Raw genomic sequence first — 17216 nt, 5'->3', positions numbered from 1 at the left:
ACCCACACCCTGAGAGGCAGCAAATGATGGCTCAAGTACTTGGGCCCCTCCCACCACATGGGAGACCTGGGGAGAGTTCCAGGCCCCCGCTCTGGCTACTGTGGGCATCTGGGGAATGGATCAGCAGCTCAAAGCACTTCTCTGGCTTGCGCTCACTGCCTTTCCCGTAGATGAAAATAAACATTAAACACTTCTGAAATCCATGAACCATATTTTACAATATGCAATTTCCATGAGCTTTTTGATTATTGATTATGTATATTTATATTCACAGATGCATGTTCATTCATACACACACACACACAATATGTATATAAGGATACAGATCAGGAAAAACATGAATCATGAAAAAATATACCTGGACATCAGTTTTTATACCAAAATAAACTTACAATTCTATTTTTCCATGAACTTTAAATTCCCCTCCTATCTGTAAAAATAAGAAAATAATGCCTCAAAAATTTATTACAGAAAATGATCAAAATTGTGATTTGTTTCAAATAAAACAAAAATATTCAACAGTCAAGAATTAGAAAAAATAGAAAGTATCAGCTAAAAGAAAAGCATAAAGCATTTTGTGTTTACATTATCTCTAAACATGACACATAAAACACATTTGAAATTTAAAAAATTTAAAATTCAAAAATGGAAACAGTGCTTCTTCAAATGTTTTATGATTTGCGTCACAGGGGCTTAGAGTGACTCAGGTATTATGCAAAGTCTTCACATTTGTGCTGTATTCATATAGAGTATATGTAACCCATTTTTCATACATTCATCGCAGAAAAAAAATCTACAAACTTTGTTTTGCAAAAGAACTGTACTCGTTTCTTAAGACTTATTTATTTATTTGACATGAACAGAGAGAGAGAGAGAGAGAAATGTCTTCCATCCACTGGTTCATGCCCCAGATGGCCGCAGCTGTGCCAATCCAAAGCCAGGAGCTTCTTCCAAGTATTCCGCGTGGATGCAGGGGCCTGAGAACTTGGGCCATCTTCTACTGCTTTTCCAGGCCATAGCAGAGAGCTGGATAGGAAGTGGAGCAGCCGGGACTTGAACAGCCACCCGGATGGGATGCCGACACTGCAGGAGGTAGCTTTACCCACTGCACCACAGTGCCCGGCCCCAGGATATGCACTCTTGAAATGGGTTTGCATAAAGTTCTATGCTTCAGCCTGGGCCAGCTGACCTGGTAACTCTCTGAGAAAGCAGGAAGCGTTGATGGTTCACCTGCACATGGAGACTTTGTGATCTGGTTCAGGAAAGTTTATCTATTTCTTTTCACTTCATTCGGGAGGCAGAAAGAAACACAGAGAGATCTTCCATCCTCATCCTGATCTACTCTTCAAACGCCAGAGGAGCCACGCTCAAGCCAAGCCAAAGGCAGGACCCAAACTTCAACGAGGGTCTCCCCACTGAATGGCAGGGACCCGAGTACTCGAGCCATCCTCTGCTGTCTCCCAGGGTGCACATGAGCAAAAAGCTAGAATCGGGAGTGAAGCGAAGACTCAAACCCAAGCTCTCTATGCAGGGTCTTAACAACTTTCCAAGTGCCTGTCCTGTGTGTCTAATTTTTATGCTGGTTTTTTGCAGCCTGTGATCCTTGGTATACCCTATGTCCATAACCAAGGAGTAAGAGTTCCAAATATGGCCAGCGCCGCGGCTCAATAGGCTAATCCTCCACCTAGCGGTGCCGGCACACCGGGTTCTAGTCCCGGTCGGGGCGCCGGATTCTGTCCCGGTTGCCCCTCTTCCAGGCCAGCTCTCTGCTGTAGCCCAGGAAGGCAGTGGAGGATGGCCCAAGTGCTTGGGCCCTGCACCCCATGGGAGACCAGGAGAAGCACCTGGCTCCGGCCTTCGGATCAGCATGGTGCGCCAGCCGCAGCGCCAGCCGTGGCGGCCATTGGAGGGTGAACCAACGGCAAAAGGAAGACCTTTCTCTCTGTCTGTCTTTCTCATTATCCACTCTGCCTGTCAAAAAAAAAAAAAAAAAAAAAAAAAAGAGTTCCAAATACGTCAAACTGTAGGAAGACACACTCCTCCAGTGCAGCACGAAGAAGTCTACATGTGGAGGTGGCTGTGGACACAGTCTCCCTGGGCTGAGTGCAGGAATCACGCTTGGGGGGATTCAAGTGTGACTCTGGACCTGTCATTTCTACAAGTCAGGTTATCATAGAGCAGGGCAGAACAAAGGCATTGTTTGATATTTTCCCTGGGTAGGTATTTTAAGAGAAATTTTAGGAAAGATAGCTTCATCAGAACCAACTAGTATCCCATACCATTGAAATACACTACCTTTCTGAAACAAGAGATGGAATTCCACTGCTGCCCCGCATTTTATTTGCATGATTTTCTGGCCATCCCAGAAAATCTCAGGATCTCACCATCAGTGTTAGGTGATGCCCAGCCTTCCCGGGACCAAGCAGCTCCGCATCCTTCAAGGTTATCACAGACATACCTGGCTCTGTACCCGGCCAGGGGTAAAGAGACACTCGTGGAAAACCACCTGTAAGCTAGGTTCAAACATCTGCCTTGTGGGCTGGAGCTGTCTTCCCTTTTGTTTATAACTTTTAAGATCTCTATAACTTCCTATTTCATTAGAACCATCTGGAGCATTCAATTAAGATAAGAACCAAGGTGATCAGTGGCTGGTTTTTATTGGTGGAAAACTCACCCAAGAAGCAATTTCTACTCATCCATCAACAAAGACAGGTTTTTGTTTTTTGTTTTTTGTTTTTTTCCTACAAGATAATGCAAACTAACATGCAAACTAAGACTCTCAAACTCCTGACTGCCCAGCTTCCCCCTCCGGGCTGTGGAGCTGGTGCCCAGCCTGTCCTGGCTTGAACCCTGGGTGCTTTAGAAGTGAATACGTCACTTCTAGGAACCTACCTAATGCGCAGGGTCTTCATTCTTGACTCACAACCTGCAGCGTATGACTGTAGGCTATAAAATCTAATTGCAAAATCTTAATGTTGTGTCAGGGGACATTAAAAAGTAATTTCCCTTAGATTTATAACTTCAGAATTACAAATGATGTCAATATGACTAAAATTGTAAAAATGACGAATTTCTATTCAACAGGTACTTAGATTACTCTAGGAGTGGCCAAACAGGCTTGCTGTGTAAGCAGCAATAACCAGAAAGGTGATGTGGATAAAATACAGCCATCCACCACCAGCTGTGTGCAGAGAGGTTAAGGGGAGAGTTTCGAGATCTCTTAGTACAGTTACAGTACTTGGGTTTAAACAAGCTAGATTCAAGTCTGCCACATACTCAAGAAGTCCCTAACTTTAGCTCTAAGGAAATACATCATCTGCTTAAGCTATTATCCCTGTCTGTCCCATCCTCATAATTTGCACTGTTTCTTTTCTGTCTCATTGCTATTGTGAATCCTTATGTGCTAATACAATGTACCACCTCCACAGGATTCAGAATTCAGGAGAAATGAGACAGGACAGCTTAAGAGAAAATCTAGGGTTGTATAAGGAAGTCTCCTCACCCAAAGAAAGGTCTAATAAGTGCCAAGGTGGCCTCTTGCAAGAAGCCAGACTTTCTGCACATTAGAGCCAAAATATGTTTTCCAAGACGGCCAGATTACTCTGGGAGCTTTAGGGTTAAGCATCAGAGAGAGGTCCAGCAAGACGCTGGGCCAACACAATGATTCATTTGCACAGTGAGCATCTAACAGTTACCCCGCATCTGCTACACGGAAGAACCGACCGCAGGTACCAGGACACAGAGCACTGAAGGCACATCTCTGGCTTCAAGATTCAGTCTTCAGTGGAGAAGGTGAGACACGCACAGAAGAGAGCAACACTCAAGAAGATAAACACTATCTGTCCCCGCGGAAAAGCTCCAAGATGATACGTGCTCTAAGGCAGTCCTGTCTGGTGAAAATACGAGCTACACACGCAGCTGAAGCTTCCAGTGGCTGCACTAAAAAACTGGTAAGAAACTAGAAAAATAACTGTAAACTATGGTAGAATTTATGTAGCCCACTATATCCAAAATATTTCAATACATGATCAAAATAAAAGTTATTGAGATATTTTCATTGTGTGTGTGCGTGTGTCCTATGACTTTGAAATCTAGAACATACCTCACTCTTACCTCGCTTCTCAATTTGGACTGGACACATCCCCAAGAGCACAACCACCACACGTGGCTAGTAGCCACCCTATTAGACAGGACACGTATAAAATATTAAGAACAGGCTTCCGTGGAGACACAGAAACTTTGTTCTAATAGATCCAGTACTGGAAAACAAATTCACTCAGGGTCTTATCTGCCCCGCACTCCCGCACAACTGAATCCCGGGCCGACTCCAACAGAACTACCATACACTCAGGATACTACCTTGGTCTTGAAGCATTTGGCCCACTGGGCTTTGGACCTCAGATGCAGAACTTTTTATCTGTGGGATTGGATTAAGCGAGTGGCAGGCTGTTTAGTAACAGGTTGAGTCAGCAGGTCGGGGGCATATTTCCAAAGAAGTGTGCCCTTTACCTGTTCCAGCGTCTAACTCCCTACAACATTCTGCCTGCCAAGAACACCTTTCTTTAGCTGAGACGGCTGAGCCAAGCCAGATTCTCTCTGCAAACCACTTGACTTAGGACAGGGACCTCTGGCCACGCAGCAAACAAGTGCAATTCTGTGAAGCTTTGATGGGAAATCTCTGAGCACCCAACTCAGAGCTCTTCTATGGCTCCTTCCGACTTCTTGTTTCTTCAATTAATAATGTAAACACGATTGCATTGAGATGTTTATATGCTCAGAACCATTAATTATTTATAAAAAGACAAAAGGGATTAAACTTGATGGCATTAAACTTTAAAAATAAATTTTGGGGGCCAGTGCCATGGCGCACTAGGTTAATCCTCCACCTGCAGCGCCAGCATCCCATATGGGTGCTGGTTCTAGTCCTGGTTGCTCCTCTTCCAGTCCAGCTCTCTGCTGTGGCCCAGGAGGGCAGTGGAGGATGGCCCAAGTGCTTGGGCCCCTGCACCCTCGTGGGAGACCAGGAGAAGCACCTGGATCCTGATTTTGGATCAGTGCAGCTCCAGCTGTTGTGGCCACTTGGGGAGTGAACCAACAGAAGGAAGACCTTTCTCTCTCTCTCTCACTGTCTATAACCCTACCTGTCAAATAAATAAATCTTTTTTTAAAAAAATAAATTTGTTATTTTTTATTATTTAATTCCATTTCCATTAATGTTCTGAAGTGTCTTCATATATCTTGATGGTGATTAAGTTTAAGTAGCATTCATAAACTATTCCCTATCATAGCTCTAATTGTTGTTGATACCCCTAGTTGTTGATATCTACCTACTATTCTGAACTAACTTATTAACGATGATAAAAGTGCTGGTGTTAGGGTGCAGGCTCTAAAAAAGTAATCTGCAAACCATGGACCAGGGACCATACCCAGCTCCCCACCTGCTTGTATGAGAAAAGTTGTAGTGTAACACATCCATGTCCGTTTCTTTAGATACAATCTACAGCTGCACGTGTGCAGTATTGACAGCATACAGATTGACTTGTAGACCAAAAATGTATACTGTCTTGGGAAAATGTTTACCAACGCTTTTCCTATATGATCACAGAGTTATAAGGTCAATAAATATGCATTATAGATAATTAAAACACATTAAGTACAATGTTTTCTAACAGAGACCCACAAAATGACACACAACACTGGACAGAGGAGGATGCTCTGGGTCCATCTACTCACACTCCTTAATTAAGAATCAGGGAGCGCAGAGGGACCAGCTGAGACACATCGAGCTAGACCTCAAGACAGACTGGTCTGAAAGTATCCCTGGCCACTTCTTCCACATGATTTATTACACAATTGGTGCTTCACAAGTTTGTGTAAAATTCAATTACAAACTAAGTTTGGGCTGGCGCCGCGGTTCTCCTTTCGCCAAGCCTGCTGGCCACTTGCAGGCTCTCCTCATCTCAGGGGAGGCAACAGGGGCTCTGTCTTGCTCAAAGGCCTGTGCCTGCATTAAAGAATGGCACTCAGCCAAGGAACTGATGATGAGGGAAATAAGTGGACTTGTAAGAGGCTACACATAGGCCAGCGCCACGGCTCACTAGGCTAATCCTCCGCCATGCGGCGCCGGCACACCGGGTTCTAGTCCCGGTCGGGGCGCCAGATTCTGTCCCGGTTGCCCCTCTTCCAGGCCAGCTCTCTGCTGTGGCCAGGGAGTGCAGTGGAGGATGGCTCAGGTCCTTGGGCCCTGCACCCACATGGGAGACCAGGAGAAGCACTTGGCTCCTGCCTTCCGATCAGTGCGGTGCACTGGTCGCAGCGGCCATTGGCGGGTGAACCAACGGCAAAGGAAGACCTTTCTCTCTGTCTCTCTCTCTCACTGTCCACTCTGCCGGTCCAAGTTTGGAGAGGGCATTATGGCACAGTGAGTTAATTCACCACTCGGGATGCCTGTGTTCCCATCGCCATTCTGAGCCCTGGCTCCTGGGCTTCTAATTGAGTTTCCTGATAATGCGCTTGAGAAGGCAATAGTTGATGGCCCAAATGCATGGGTTCCTGCCACCCATGTGGGAGAGCAAGATGGAATCCTAGCTCCTGGCTTCATTCTGCTCCAGTCCTGGCCATCATGGGCATTTGGGCAGTGAACCAGCAGGTGGAAAATCAGTCAGTCAATCAATCTCTCTCCACCCCACCCCCTTCCAAGTCACTGTGCCTTTCAAAAAGGCAAATAAAAAAAAACGCATATATTTTGGTAAAAATTGAATTTGAAGCCCAGTCTTTATATAATATGCATTTTCCATGAACCTTTTTAAAACCCCTCATATGATTTCAAAATCTTTGTACCCAAATAAACTTATCTTTTCACTTTCCATGAACTTTTTGAAGTAAGTTTACATCTTACCTGACATCAATAAGTAGTACTATTTTACTCTATTTCTTTTATTTGGCATTTAATATCGTGAAAGCAAATTGAGAAGTCATACAGAAAACCACTATACTTTTCATATATAAAAGTTGAGTGTTTTCTATACTTTCACCAAAAGTCATTTTGAAACCCCACTTAATTATTATATTTCCATTTTCTGAGAAAAACACAAACTTTCTGGAATTCCTAGAAAGCCCACTAGCTAATGTTATCCCATAAAAGCTGCCACACTGCACTTCCAGGCTTGCTTAGGACCAGAAGCCTGAAGTCAGTCACCAAATATGCTAGACTGGGGAAAAACAAAGTACAGCTTTTAAATAGAAAAGCAGGGCTGGCACCAGCCTGCAACATCGGCATCCCATACGGGCACCGGTTCGAGTCCCGGCTGCTCCACTTCTGATCCAGCTCATTGCTGTGGCCTAGGAAAGCAGTGGGAAAGCAGTGGAAGATGGCCCATGTCCTTGGGCCCCTGCACCCACATAGAAGACCTGGAAGAGGCTCCTGGTTCCTGGCTTTGGATCGGCACAGCTCCAGCTGTTGCGGCCATCTGGGGAGTGAACCAGCAGATGGAAGACCAACCCCCCCCCTCCCGGCTCTACCTCTTTCTGTAACTCTTACAAATAAATAAAAAATAAATCTTTAAAAAAAGAAAAGTGGGTCTCTGCAACTTTGGTTTTAACTTCCAGCAGAGATGGCTGGATGCCTGCCACGGTCCAGCATCACCTAGAAGGCTTTGCACACCACACCTTCAATCACGCACCTCCGTCAAGACGGGTTTGCAGGAGACATGGAAAATAAAGGGGATCGATCCTTCCTTTTGCCGTGGCCCCCTTGGTTCCTCGTGGTGAGTCAGCGCTGTTTGCATTCTGAGCTACAACACGACACCACCCACAAGCCTGACTATGCAGCATCTCCTCTCGTTTCCGGCACACAGCAAGGCCGTTACAGGCAAAGCACAGCTTGTGCTACGGCTCCACTGAGTCCCTTGGATAGAGCCGGGGATTAAAAGTCTCAGTCCCATTTCTAATCTTGTTTTCCATTTCTCTCGACACGTCCATACACTCATTTCCTGATGTCTCCCAAATGGCCTCAGGGACCCTTCCCTCTGCGCCCAATTTTCATGCATGTGTCATGAGCAACTCTAATTATGTGCTTGGTCCCTGATGCTTCCTCCCCACAACACCCCCTCCCAGGCACACGTGGGAGTGTTCATTCAAGTCTCCCAGGGACAGACTCTTGCCAATCTGGGCCTGACCCTGCTCTGGAACTAGAAAGTCTGCAGGAAAAATAAGCAGAGGAGGCCCTTCCTCCCACTGGACGCACATCCTGCTAAGAGACACAGACAGATTAAATATGTGCCGTGACATTAAGAAACAAGAACAGCCAGCGCCACGGCTCAATAGGCTAATCCTCCCCCTGTGGCGCTGGTACACCGGGTTCTAGTTCCAGTAGGGGCACCAGATTCTGTCCCGGTTGCCCCTCTTCCAGGCCAGCTCTCTGCTGTGGCCAGGGAGTGCAGTGGAGGATGGCCCAGGTCCTTGGGCCCTACACCCCATGGGAGACCAGGAGAAGCACCTGGCTCCTGCCTTCAGATCAGCGTGGTGCACTGGCCGCAGCGGCCATTGGTGGGTGAACCAACAGCAAAGGAAGACCTTTCTCTCTGTCTCTCTGTCTCACTGTCCACTCTGCCTATCAAAAAAAAAAAAAAAAAAAAGAGGAGGAGGAGGAGGAAGGAAGGAAGGAAGGAAGGAAAGAAAGAAAGAAGGAAAGAAGGAAGGAAGGAAGGAAGGAAAAGAAACAAGAACAAAATCCATGCTGGGAGGGAGGAAAGGGGCAACCCAGGGAGGGGCCCCTCTGGGCATGATCTGGGGGTAACGAGTTACAGAAGCAAAGTCAGCAGTGTGAGAGAGGAGGAGGAGAGAGCCGAGAGGGAGGCGGGGCCAGCGCACGATGACCTTGCAACTTAGGGTAAGGTTCCATTCCCCAGGCAGACACATGCTACAAAGGGCTAGGTAGCATCTCAGGCTTTGTGGGGATGTGGTCTCTGAGCCAACAGCTCCACGCTGCTGTTGCTGCCGTAGGCACATTGAAGGGCACAGGCCTGGCATGGCTGGGTGCCAACAAGACAGGATTACAAGAACGAGCAGCGGCCAGCCTTGGCCTGCAGCCCAAGTCTGTCCCATGGCACTGGAGAGCCGGGATGTGCGTAAGGCAGGGGGTGAGTGAGATGTAAGCATCTTCGCATTTTGTAAGACATGACGGGCAAGCGTGTGGAGCATGGCCACAGAGGACACAGACGCGGGAAGCAGCACAGACCACAGCAGCCCTTGCACAGGGGTTTTGACCTAGCTGACTGGGAAAATAAGAAAAGGCAAAGAACTAAGGATGCCACTCAAACTGTCCATTATGGCGACTCAATCTAGGGACCATTTCTGAGATGGGAAAGCTGCAGAAACCAAGAATCGTAGGCAACATTCCCAGAGTTGTCTCCTGGACATCAAAGTGAAGCTGCCACTGGAAACCCCGAGGGAGATGGAGTAAGGCAGGTGCGGGGTGGGGCTGTAGCTCAGGCGCGGCTGCACACAACAGAGAGATGTGGGAGCTCTCCATATCAGCCGGCATTTAATAAGGTGACGGATGGGACAACACGGGGTCAGAACAGAACCTGAAGAGAAAGGATCTCTCACGTGAGAACCAGAGTTTGTGGGACGTGCAGCAAAGGAACAAATGATTCACTCAGGAATGAGTGAATGAACCCAACACCCTGCACAGCACAGTCATTTCATCATTCGTTAACCAGCCAAATCGCTCAGAGTTCACCAGAGAATCTCAGAGCCAACAGCCAGGACGGTATCAACCTGCGAATTAACTTGATTATTCAACCCCTCCCTGAGACCAGTAGACCATTTATCTTCATATATGCATGGCCTTGCCTCCCATGGGATACTATTTCTAGCGACATGGGTAGAAATTCTAGCCTGCTCCCATACCCCAATTCTTTCCCTAGAAGTGACAGCTCACAGCCCTCGGGAAGACCCCAGCCACGGCAGCAGGGGCATTATTTCCTGTGGGCTGCCTTGAGACACACAGGAACCCCTGGTGGGCAGTCAATGGATCAGTAACACTCTTCACGACCCAGCTACGAGATACTGCTCTGATGCACTCTGTCCTCCAGTAAATCCATCTTCTGGATATGGGAGGAGGCAAAACGGGCGGGTGGGTGAGAGAGAGAGAGAGAGAGAGAGAGAGAGAGAGAGAGAGAATGTTCAGTGCTGCCTGCCTGTGCCTCAGGGTATGGAATGGAACAGATGTTACAGTAACAAAATTTCTATGCTGTAAGAAAAGGATGAAGGAGGTGGAGTGGGCTGACTTGTAGACACTTTAAATTCCAAATCAAACCAAAAAAGAAAAAAAAGTACTTTGCACACAGTTACAAGAAAGTGCAAGCGGAAATGCACCCCCGTGGAGTTCAAAGGGACTTGTGTTTAATCAGACAAAAACAATTTTTATGGCCTCAGGAGCCCACGTGGTGCGTGAGGGGGCTGTGCAGCAGGATGCTAAGAGGCACTGTAGCTGGCAGGCACTTGTGTTATTTTGTTCTTTCTTTGTTTGCAACCAGTGTTCAAAGAAATTCACAGTGCAAAACAGATATTGAAGTCGATGAGACCCACGAATTAACGTTGTGATGAAAAGCAGCTTTGTATAATGAGTGAGATGATAAGCGGCCCCTGGAGTAAAGCAGTCATGAAAGAAACACAGAACTCTCTCTCCCCAGGGAGCCACCCTGGTACATGCTTTGGCTCTTCCGGCCATGATCCCATGCACCTGACGTGACCCCCAAGTGGCCTCCCGAACCCACCGTCCGAGCCGGACAACAGGAGAAAGTCCCAACGGATGAAGAGGCAGAAGCTGGCGAGACACAGAGCCTCCTGCTCCCAAAACCATTCTTCCTGAGCCCACTCGCACGCAGCTTGGTCTATTCCCTATCTGAAGGTCACATGTGTGGCCACATCTCCATCTCATTAATTAAAACTCTTGGCAAGCCATTAAAAATCTCATTTCATTTTGCCATCCACCCTCCTTTTAACTCACTTTCCATAATTATAATTCTATTTTTGATATACTAGCCCTATTAAATTTACTGCCATCCAGAGATTTTAGAACTCTCGAAGACTAAAGCCAGACTGTGCCCACCAAAGATGAGCAGCTCTTGCCCGGCTAAGGAACAGGAGAGACGGCATAGCATTCCACTTTCCAAGGCAGAGGAGAAGTCACGCTAATTGCATAGGGTCAGTAGAATAACCCTGCCATTCTAGAAGGGCTATAATTAGCAAGAACTGTTTGCACAGGCAGGGCCAGCCAAGCTGATGACTCCAGCTTGCGTTCAGTTTTCTTTCTCTTCCCCCACCCCAGTTATAAACATTCCTATTTTTGTTCTTCCCAAAACATAAACATTACTACGTTAGAAAACCCCAGGGATTATAGATCCTGACAATATCTCTATACACGTCGGGAATAAAGATAAATCTCTTTTAAATGTTGAGTCTGTTAAAAGGATTAGTGTCGAGAGAGGCTTAGAGGAAGTGGTACCCAAGGAGGTTCGTGCCACTGGCAGCTTTGAGAGGCGAGGGCTAGGTGAGGCACCTCTCCTGGCCATGTGAGTGGCAGTGCCCAGAGGAGCCCCACAGGGGAAAAACCTCGGGTTCAGTGGGAAGAGAAGGCCATCGTTTCGTTCTTTCATGCTTGACGATACATAAGACACAAAGCTGTTCAGCCCTAGGTATCCTAATTAGCCATGCACATGCACTCATCATGAATAGCACTAATGATGACTTACAGGTAAAATCACCACCTCACTTTTTAAACTGAAGTTGCTACTTGACACTTTTTACACTCAGGATTAACAAGACTATCAACTGTGACATTACAAGTCAGCTGTGCCCTGGTAGTCTTCCGAGTATTTCAACAAACTAGTCCCCAGATGAACCAACTTTGCCGAGGGGTCATCCCAACCCATCAGCACAGCTGGTGTGCTGATAATGAGCTAGCATCAAGTGTGCACATGCCCTTAGAGACAATGGAACAAGCATGGGTAATAATGAGGATACTTATTTAATGAGAGAGAGAAGGAGAGCACACATGATCCAGCATGAAGGCACGTGTACACGTGTGCTTCTATCTACTGGTTCACTCCCAAAATGGCCAAAGCTGGATCAGGCAGAAGCCAGGAAAGCCGGCAACTCAATCCAGGTCTCCACGAGGGTGGAAGTAACCCAGTCCTCCCACGGTTTGCATCAGCAGGAAGCTGGAGTCAAGAGTCAGAGGTGGTTATTCAACACAGGTATCCCAATGGGGGATGTAGGCATCCAAACAGGTATCTTAATCAACAGGCTAAATGCCCACGCCAGGTATAGATTTGACCATCTGAGTAACACTGACAGACTACAGCAGGAACAGCAGGAACTCAAGAAATTTGAAAGATAACATATTTCAAATGAGAAAATATTTTAATCATCTTAAAATCGGTAATGTTTTTCAAAATACACAGAACAGAGAAAATATTCAAAATCACTCAAAATAGCAGGAGCTAGAACACAGTAATGATTTCAATAGTGTCCCTCCAAACTAATTTTTATTAAGCACCATACCTTGATCTTTATAACAAGAAAATAGCTTCTTGGTATACACACTTGGGGAACAAAATTTCAGATGGCAAAAACAGTAGAACCACAACAAAAATAGCAGCTCCTCAATCAGGTTCCTGGCCCAGGTTGTGGCCTGGCCCAGCCCTGGAAGCAGATAGGGTTAGAAGAGGGGGGTGAGAACAGGGGTGGGGTGCCCTCTCCCCATCCTTGCCTCTGAATTAAAAATCTTAAAAATAAAACTGAAACTCAAATCTATGCAGTTTGCTCCTTGAAACTAAGGAAACAAGTGGGCCTGTGTTTAAAACTGCACCATCCCAACCCCCATTTCTTTCTGTGAGGACTCTCTAATGAGTTTCCTCTCTATGCACCACATTCTCAGGTATTTCCTCAGAAATTTTTTTCCCAGCTCATAATACTCCTTTGCACCACGTCTATTCTCTCTTCTGTCGTAACTGGTCATGATCTCTTTCCCTCGCCATTCTACCTATTTGTTAAACACTGTCTAAGTCTGTTGGGGCTAGTCTGTCCTGCAGACTTGCGGCACAACCTGTGTCCCTGGCTTGTGCCTCCTGAGTCTCTGAGAGCCACCACTGGTTCTTCTGATGCACGCTCTTTGTTCCGAGCTCTGCCTCACCAGGAGGTGTACCTCCAGGAGCTGAGATCCAGGAACCACAGAAACACTGCAGCAGAAACAGGCTCTAGGGGGCTCTGTGAGGTTCTAAGACCCGGAGGTAAGTGGCCATTGTCAATTTCATGCTCCTCCCAGCTGGGTGCAGGTGGGACCCCACAGAGCAGGCCTGGTGTTCCAAGCGACTCCCACGTAGTCAACTCCCTGCCCTCTTCCCAGGGGGCCCACAGGCAGCTGGTGAACTGGCTTGCAGGTCAAACAGCCCAGTGAGCTTTGTAAAGGGAGTTGAGTCTTTGCTCCCCAGTCCACGAGTCCCCTTCTGCCATCTTGAAGAGCATCAGAAAGCCCCAGCACGGAACCTGCCAAGTCGGGTTCCTAGCGAGGACTCCTCTTCCTGTCTGTCCCTGGAGACACTTCTTGTCTTGTTGAGGACTGAAGTGGCAATTGTCAATTTCCTGGCTTAGGGCTCAGCCCTGAAAGAGACAGTACTTGTTTGGGTGCCGTCACCATATAAGGGTGATTGATTTCTCCCATCAGCTCAGCCCACTGTTTTGCTGGAACCAGTTTGTTTATGTTTTTATGCCAATTCCGGAATAACTAAGACTGATACTCCAAATGGAGAGAATCAGTGTAAAGCTATCTCAACATTTACATGTGGATAAATACTAACATTTAAACCTTCAGGAAAAAAGACGTGGTTTGAAGTCCCTACTCTTTATTATACATCTGCCTCTTTAAAATAGAATTAAAACTACTAGACCAAATCTCATTTAGTTGCTAATTATATCCAAACAGCAGAACTTAAAAGCTCAGGTGAACACAAAGCTAATCTACTTTCCCCGTGGCTGGGAGATCCAGCCCAGCCATATCCCAGTACGCTTGTATGCTAAGGAACTATCCAATACAAGAGGATTTCAGCGGTTAGCAGCTAAGACGAAGGCAGGAACTCCTTCGTCTCTAACCAAAGCGTAATTTTTATTCCGAGAGCATCTCTGAGTGCCCAGAGGAGAAATGACCACTGCCTGGAAACCATCGCCGCTCCTGGGCCCTGGGGATTCCTCCAGGCTCTCTCCCCAACCCCCTCATCATCTCAGCATGACATTCTCGTGAACACATCTCGCTCTCTGGTTTGGAGTTTTTACTCCTTTTAAAATGGGAGGGGGGAAAAGCCCCCACTCACTAAAGATTCCAGGAATGCAAAGAACATTTCATAAAAGCAGAATTTTTCATGAGACCTGCTAAGCACACTAGGGACATGGGACATTGCTCTGTGGGGTTTATGCGGCTGGAGGAGCTTGGTCTCAGCCCACCAAGGGCATCAGTCCTTGCGACCTGGGCTTGCACAAACAGCTCACAGGAAGTCACCACCAAGTGCTAACAGAGCCTGTATCTGAAGATGGCTCCACTTCGCCCAGGCACACCGTTGGGTTAATGTTCTACAGACGATACAAACACGCCAGGCAGTGCGTGCCGGGTCTGCCCTAGGCACCGTTGGTGCTGTCATCCCCACCTACCGCAGTTAGGAAGGAGAGGTCCCGATTCTACGGCAGGGCAGGAGCAGGCCAAAAGCAAACCGTGAGGAAGAGCAAAGTTCTAGATGGTCACTTGGTGAGACGGAGAAACAGCTCCAGAACAAGCAAATGTTTTCGCTTGGCTTGAAGTCACGGAAAGAGCTGCTGCCGCACGACGGAACTAGGCATCCTTTGGGAGACATCCCTCTCTCACCCGGGGTGTGAAATTCTGGGTGCTATCAACTGCAGCTTCGCACAGGCGTGGCAGCAGAGGAAACGGGAGACTTTGAGAATTACAAAACATACCACAGATGGAACATTATCCAACTGTACTTCTCCCTCCACCCCCACCCCGAGCAATAGTTACGGGGCTCTGGCCAAGAGCTATCTTGCTGCAAATGGTCACTTGCTCAGCTGCAGAAAAACTATTTTTATTTCATGCAATGAGATGGCTAAATCAAAGGAAAGTTCAAAAAAGAAAAAAAGGCATCTCATGGGGCCAGGAAAAAAAAAAACAGGCATATGGTAGAAGGCAGGCAATGAGGCAAGATATAACTAGAAGAAAAACAGTATTTCCTCGGTTACTTTAAAAAACAAAGTTGCTAAAAAAAAAAACCTGGAGTGTCCGAGTTTGGCTCAGGAGGAAGAGGATGTCTTGAATAAGAACTGTAATGATAAACATATGCAAAACTCACTACAATCTTCCCACTCTGTCTCTCACTGCTCTGGACGTTAATTCTTCTCAAAGCAGGCATCTTTAACAAGCAACTATGTAAATTTATTATTTCCATATGCCCTTCCTCTTTTCTCCTAAATTCCAAACGTTGCCCTTAAGAGCTTTCAAAAGCTGAATTAAATCAGAGAAGACGTTGCATAATTTTGTTCAGATACCATTCAGGGTAGAAAAGATACATCGTATAAAAGGTGTGAATAATGTACTTGGCCCTTCATATAAACTTAGTTTATAGACTTAGCTGTAGAATGCTCCGTGTCTACATTAGTCAGGCTTCCCAGGCCCTGATGGATTTTTTTGCATATAAAACTTTGACTAGAGGAGCACGTTTGTATGCACAGGCACATCCAAATAGAATTTTAAAGTTTTCCCAACGGAGAGCTCGCTTGCTTTGTTCACGCCCCTTGGGGAGATGGAGTAGGGGAAGAGTTTCAGAGGTCTCAACACAGTGTATCAGCTTCAAATAGTGTGTAATCAGAGCAAAGACGTAGTGAGATTAAAATCATAGGAAGAGTGAATTATTGTGAGCAGCTTCATATTGTATAATTACAGTCTCCACGGTTTCACGACACAAATTCTTCCAAAACATTCTTGTCCATTCTCCAAGAGTCAGATTGCGTTTGCCCATCCAGAAAAGGCACTAAAAATTACCAACAGATCATCTCAGCCTCTCTGACCTTTCAGGAAGGCCTTCGGGTTCTAAGTCACTCTCTTCTTCAAACAGGAGAAAATCCCTAAAGGAGAATGTATTCCTGGACCCCATGGCACCTCACAGCTAGTTGGGAATAAACTGCTAGGTTTACGTTTTCTGTTTCTTGTCAAGACAATGTCTGGTCAGTTATGCAACTAGAAACACGCCTTGAGGCCTCAGTGTGCAGGAAGCGGCCCGTGTGAAGCACCAGACATCGGCTGCACTGAATTTACCCACGAGGATCTTAAAAATAGAAAAGAAGAGGCAGCAGACCTATTCCACGTGGCACATAAAAAGACATGCATTTATGAGATTTGTGGGGCCCATGCACTGGAGTGCGCACACACACACACACACACACACCCAGCAGCTGTAGCTCAGCTGCACCAGAGAGCATTCCCCTTGCTAAGAGATCCCAATTTTCTTAACCAACCGGGGCCGGGAGAAGAGCATGGGTAGTGAAAACCGCACCCAGAGTGAAACACTAGAGAGGGTACGAGCACCGATATTATCTATCAGCAACCAAGAAGACTTTCCTGCAATATTGTTAAAGGTCCAAACGAAAGCCAAAAAAATCCACGAGAAGGAAATGATTAAGATTTTAAATCGAGACTTCGGAGCTCAAGAGATTCGCAGGAGAGCACACTGATGCCTGTTTGTTTAAGTCCGGAGGCAGTGTCCAGGGAACTCCTTTTGCGCAAGCATCAGCTTTTGGAAACACCACCTTAACACACTGTTTGGTGGTGGCCTGTTTGGGCCCTGTAAGCACTGCACCAGAGGGGTGCTCCTCACCTGCCCTTCCTGGTCCCAGGCCTGCTCAGCTCAGGAGTACAAAGGCGATTTTCCCATCCGCCCTTGCCAGACACTTCTACTCGGCTTATACCTGGGGCAGCCATGACACAGCGCTGGCCACTTACAAGTATGTTGATTTCTAGTATGAAACCGTTGAGTAAGAAGTCGGTGAGGCCCCAACCTTCAACGGCTGCCTGCCTTCGAATGACGCCAGTAGTCATCCAAACAGGAAACAGAAAGCCCAAGTCACAACCATGAGGAGGACAGAGTGAAATGACAGCACATGGGTCCTCA

General features: G+C 46.7%; 1 protein-coding gene across 7 annotated transcripts in view; it reads right to left on the bottom strand.

The window, feature by feature from the left end:
- SEMA5A (semaphorin 5A) overlaps positions 1 to 17216 on the bottom strand; it is a 472925-nt gene that overhangs the window by 278784 nt on the left and 176925 nt on the right. The window contains exon 1 of one of the 7 annotated variants that reach the window (XM_070056846.1): positions 14710 to 15526. The exons of the other annotated variants lie outside the window; for them this stretch is intronic. The gene's annotated coding sequence lies outside the window, so the exon portion shown is untranslated. Of the gene's footprint in view, positions 1 to 14709; positions 15527 to 17216 lie in introns of those variants that run through there. 7 annotated transcript variants of the gene reach the window in all.

Source organism: Oryctolagus cuniculus, chromosome 14 (genome assembly GCF_964237555.1).
Source record: "Oryctolagus cuniculus chromosome 14, mOryCun1.1, whole genome shotgun sequence".
NCBI lineage: Eukaryota > Metazoa > Chordata > Mammalia > Lagomorpha > Leporidae > Oryctolagus > Oryctolagus cuniculus.
Note: the sequence above shows the minus strand (reverse complement) of the source record. Positions and strands in the feature narration are given on the sequence as shown.